This window comes from Monodon monoceros, unplaced genomic scaffold (genome assembly GCF_005190385.1).
Source record: "Monodon monoceros isolate NGI ecotype Baffin Bay Population unplaced genomic scaffold, NGI_Narwhal_1 Super_Scaffold_15, whole genome shotgun sequence".
Classification (NCBI taxonomy): Eukaryota; Metazoa; Chordata; class Mammalia; order Artiodactyla; family Monodontidae; genus Monodon; species Monodon monoceros.
The window spans coordinates 18,875,840-18,881,839 of record NW_021703771.1 but is presented as its reverse complement, the minus strand read 5'-3'; positions in this window follow the sequence as shown (position 1 = coordinate 18,881,839).

The following is a 6,000-nucleotide window of genomic DNA, read 5'->3' as shown; positions in this document are numbered from 1 at the left end:
AGTTTACCTGGTGTTTGAGGAGGCGTGGGGGGATCACATGGCATGGGTGGTGGCCGCAGTGCAGAGAGCGGAGGCATTTGTGTTTATTTCAGTAACAGTTTGGTGGCAGGAAGCCCAAACTGCTGCTACCCTTTTAACGTCTTGTATTCTGTGGAGCTGCTGAGTGCTCTCCAAAAATCTTTAATCACGTTTTGAGGGATTAAAAAACACAGAAATCACACAATTTTTTCCCTCCTCCCTTCAGACACATACCTTAGCAGCGAGAGATATATCCTTAAATATTTCCTCAGGAAAAATTAATGAAGTGCATTAAAACGGACCTTCTTTCAAGCTGTTCCCAACGAACTCATTTCATAGCCTTTATCATGGCTTCCTTGCCATTGGGGAAATTTATCTAAGTTATTAAAAAAAAAATTCCCTACAATTCTCAGCTGAAAAATTGGCTTCTGTTTTTTCTACAGAGCTAACTCACCTGATTTGTCAGAACAGCTTGAAAATGAAGTGCTAACTGGTGGATTTTATTGAAAGGAAACCAAGTGGAACAACATATGTATTTTCTTAGGAAACTCACAGTCATGTGGTGTTCCTCGGGGTGAATTCTTTGTTATGAATTACAACCTGCTTACTGATGAGTTGTTAATAAAAAGTGGGCCTGCCGGGCCATTATTTTTTTCCACACAGTACACACAGTTTAGTTTTCTTTCTTTCTCTCTCTCTTTTTTTTAAAGTTTTCATTAATGCACTGAGTGTGAATAAATGTTTCTAATTTGTAATTGTTTGCCCTTCATCTGGACAATAATTTATTGCCAAATCTCACACTTGTCCATTATTAGCAGCCCTCCCCACAGGAGCACGCTTGAATTTTTCTCATCCCCCATCCTTTCTTGCCCCCCCTCCCTGCCCGCAACCCACCGCCCTTTTTAAATTGAGGGAATGTGGGACCAGAAAGTTGCAGGATGGCAGGGGTCTTGTGCGTGGAGGTCAATCCAAATCTGGGCTCACGGAAAGCTAGAGGTAACCCAAGCGCTCGTGGGTCTGTCCACGTTGCATTGTAAGGCCCACCAGCTGGAGCTGTTTGGAGCTGAGAAAACAAGCTGAGGGAAAACTGTTGAGGCAAACTCGAAACAGATGGTAACCTGAGGTGGCAGGACAACTTTATTTAGCGTGGCAGTTCGACTTTATTTATTTATTTTACACGCGCATATGGTCGCGCTGGGGCGCCTGTATGCATACTCGTTATTAGACTGTTAATAGTGGATCTGATTTGCCAGGGAATATGAGCAATTAAGTTCACTATGTATTCAAGTCGATTCTTATTTTAGGGGGCCTTTGTGAGGCATGTTAGTGGTTAGGGTTTTATGTGGAAAGGGCATAGGAGCTGCCCGTTTGAAGCTCTAGTGGTGTGGAAAATGCGTATCTACAAATTAAGGATCTGAAAGTGGCCCCGCCACCGGAGAACAGGCCAAGTTGTCCCTAAATGGCCAGCAGGATGCTACTGCATTGCTGTGGATGCATTCTTGATTTTAGAAGTATTTGGGGTTGCTCCTTTGTGGACAGGTGGACGGCGGGTCCGTCGCTGTTCTCATTGGTGGCGTGAGTACAGGGCTAGGGATGGGTTTGCGATGCGTAATTCATTGGCCCGTGTGTCCTTTCTCCATCAATAGCTCCATCAACACTTAAAATTACAAAAATCATTTTGTGATGGGAGAGAACGCGAGATGGAAACTTTCTTTGGTAAGAACAGAATAAAAAACTCAGACTGTTTTTTCTTTTAGTTCCTATTGGGTGTAATTTTCACCCTTCTGAATTTGATCTGGGTCTTAAATTTCTAAAAAAACTGCAATCACTGTGGTGGTTTCCATTGAGTTGGCAGGGCTCGGTCTTTGGGACAGGTGGGTTCTTGCCTGATTTATAGCTAATTTTGTGGAATTGGGAAGCTTAGCTACTTTGAGTTGTCACCTGGAAATCTGACGAGTCTTATCATTACCCAGCAGATTCAGTTTTTCCAACCACTGGGGGCTCATTCCCGATGTGTGCAGAGCTCTATCTGCTCTAAATGTACTGGTCACCCTGACACTTGAATTAAATCCACAAGGAACTTGGTACAGAGGACATTGCATACGTGAGCAAGGCTGCCAGTTATATAGTCGCTGCTCACCTAAGAGCTCCAGAACTTGTCAGTAATGAAAATGTCACTGAACTAAGATTATCGAAGTGTGTCCTAGTAAGAAGAGAGAGAGAGTGTGTGTGTGTGTGTGTGTGTGTGTGTGTGTGTGTGTGAACTAGACTCTTTAGGTATGTTATGATGATGTGAAAAGGATAAACACCCTCTGTCTCTCAGCAAATAAGGACACTGCCCTTTTATGAATGAGAGCAGGCACTGCTTTGATCTGAACTTAAGGGGTGCGGGCTGCCGTTGCAAAGCTGGATGCTGCCGGGGAGTAGTAAGGATGACATGCAGGCATGTCACTCCTCTGGGAGTCTGTTTGCCTCTTCTGGTGCCCAGAAGACGGTGCTGTCATCACTAAGCAGGTCCTGCCCCATGGCAGTATCACAGATGAGTGCCAGTTGGCTACTTGTTCAGCTGTAGATGTGGAATGAGAGAGCAGAGACGAGAGACAAAGGAGCTGGGAACTTTCAACCCAGGACATTGATGTCAAAGTGTCATAGAATGTTTTACATCCAGGACAGTAGACATCTACAAAAATTCCATCCATTTTCACTGAGTCAGCATCTGTTTAATCAGACCCACCATAGACTCACTTTCTTCTTCTCTAGACATTAGAGTTCTGAATAAACAAGGACTGTGTCATGACTGTTTATGACCAGAATGTCATGTTCATTGCAGGAATCATACTCGATGGTTGGTGGGCTGACAAATCTCTCGCATCTCCAAACATTGAAAAGGAAAGAGTTTAGGCTTTGGGGTCAAACTGACTGGCTGTGTGATGATGAACAGATGAATTAACGTCTCTGAGCGTCATAGAGAAACTCATCTAAAAATACTCCTGCCCCAGTTCTTGTGAGGATTAAACAAGATAATGAATGGAAAACACATAAAGATAATAAGAACTTAAGCAAACAGGCAAAATAATCAGTTTCTCCCTCCCTTGTTCTTCTGTGGAAAATACTTGTTAAGGATTTAAGATTAGATCATATTTTATTCTGCTAACGTGTAGCCACATGTGGAGTCTTCATGACTCTTTGAGCCAGATTTAGTCACAACTGGTCAAGGAAGGAGGTTTTCCTCAGCCACCAAAGCATGATGAAGCCTGTTGGAACAGGAATCCATGTACTCTGAAGTCAACATGTCCTGATAATGAGGTTAAATGAATCCAGCCTTTTTTTTGCGGTACACAAGGCTCTCACTGTTGTGGCCTCTCCCGTTGCAGAGCACAGGCTCTGGACGCGCAGGCTCAGCGGCCATGGCTCACGGGCCCAGCCGCTCCACAGCATGTGGGATCCTCCCGGACCGGGGCACGAACCCGTGTCCCCTGCATCGGCAGGCGGACTCTCAACCACTGCGCCAGCAGGGAAGCCCCAGCCTTTTTTAAAATCACAATTCACATGAAAAAATTGAGCAGTAAAATATATATTGCACGCACAGAGATGACTGTTAAAACCTCACATCCCCTTTAAAGACAGAACAACATTACAGATGATAAAGGTCAAGCAAAGAAAGAATCGAAGTAGTGAGAAGCCTTTTGATCAGAGGTTCAAATCCAATGGAGGACCACTTCAATTACCTTTTCTTCTGAGCAAACGGGTGGACTGGTGTCACCTGTGATGCTTCCAACTAAACTTCTGCCTCCTTCAGTCCCTTCCCTGGAGGATAACTTAAAGAGTCTCTGCTTTCTCACTGAAGGCAACCTGCACTGGAAAAGTTCTCTGCAGACATAATTATATACATTAACAAAATCCATGCGTATGTGTTTGTGTGTGTGTGTGTTAAACCACACTTAATTCTTCCCTTTGGCCCTGATTTTTAGGACTCAAGCCCAGAAACGATAGGAGCCTAGCACCTTACTGTATGATTTCTTTCATCTTGTTTATTTTTTAAAGCTTGTGAAAAAAAATTCCTGATCCCTTGAGTTCAAAGCACTCATATGTCCCCCATCTCCTAAAGGACTTTCTCCAGCCAGGCCTCTTCTTGATTCATTGGGTCAAATCCTCCTACACAGCCTGCTTGTTTGGCAGTGTGGATCAGCTGGTATCTGGCCCCCTCCTATCACCAGGGACTCTTCAAACCCCATAGTTCTCATCCCATCGGTGACATTCCCTCTCTGGGCAGGATTTTCTCTGTGTGCGCGTGCGTGTGTGAAAATCCAAGTTTTTACTATCTCTCTCATCGTCTCCAGGGGGAGTTCAGGCTTCCTGTTCTGTGTTTTTCACAAGTCTGGATATTTTCAGCTCCCACTATACAACTTTACACATTCCTTCGTCTGGATATCAGCTGTGGATCTGGGAACATAATGACGCATCTGAGTACATTTCTTAGATGAATAAAACTGGTGAAACTCCCAGCGTTTCCATCATGTCTTCACCAAAGGAAACTGCTGCTGTCCTAGGTGTCTCCAGCTTTCCCTCCTTGGTTCTGAGGGGTTGAAGGATGGGATGTGGTGAGGCGATGCATGTAGAATCTCTCAGTAGGGTTGGAAATATTTTCTCTTCATTGAGGGACTACATATTCAGCTCAGTCCTTGGAGTTGGTAAACTGTTGAGAAAAGTTCAGCCGACTTCTAAACTTCGCCCCGGGCCAGATTTTCTCAAGGTCTGCCCTGCCTGTCATGGTAAATGGGCATGGTTGTCAGTGCAAACGGTACCCTGAGAACAGTTGGCGTATCCTCTCTGTCATGAAGGTGGGCTGTGATGCAGCCAAACAGCCATCCTGCCAGCAGTGGCCAGGGTCAGTCTGGCGGGTCCACGCTGTGTTTAGTGGATCCATAAACACATTGTGAGGAAGAAGAGTGATGGAGAAGGCTCAACACCGCCCCCTAGGGCTTGGTGCAAGTTGGAAGTCAGAACAAACCCCGAGGATATAACTGGACGCATTATTTCCAGAGGTCTTTTCAGACCAGGATTTTGCTTCCCTGCCACCCTTCCCCCCAAGAGATTATAAAGACATATGATTTTCTACACACCATGTTTCTTCTCTTGTCTCTATTACAAGTATGACTCCCACTGGGCTTGTTTTACCCTGTTCTTAAAAAATGTTAATACCTAGCAAAATGTTATTTTCAGGGAATATTATAGAGCAAAATCTAGACGGAATTAATAAACTCTCTGGTATTGGCTGACTTGTGTCTGTTCAAAATCATATGTTGAAATACGCCTAGTACCTCATAATATGACTGTATTTGGACATAGGTCTTTAAAGGAGTAATTAAGGTTAAATGAGGTTGGTGGGATGGGCTCTAATCCAATATGACTGGTGTCTTTACAGGAAGATGAGGTTCAGATACAGACATGCACAGAGGGAAGACCTTGTGAAGACACAGGGAAAGGCCATCTACCAGCCAGGGTGAGAGGCCTGGGAAGAAACTATATCTGCTGACACCTTGGGACTTCCAGCCTCCAGACGGTGAGAAGTAAATTCCTGTTGTTTAAGCCACCCAGTCTCGGGTACTTTGTTATAACAGCTCTAGCAAACTAATACACTCGCCTTGAGAAAAAAAAAATTTGTTCAAAGGGTGAAAATTTACTGAAAACAAGTATATTGGCTTGGAAAACTCTTGAGTGTTTTTCTTGAAGTTTGTTTCCTCCTGAAGCTGCATTTTACAGGTAAAGTATAAACGTGCTAAAATTTCTTGAAAGATTTTTCTTATAAGAAGATCAGCTACGTTCCCCACCAACTTTCTAGCCTATGAATGCACTTAGCAGATTATTTATTTCTTCACTGATAGTAGAAAAATAAGCCTAGACAGAGTGCAGGCAAATGATCAGACACTACAAAGGAATGAATTCAAATCAGTTCATTTTTCAGATATTTCAGGGGTTTAA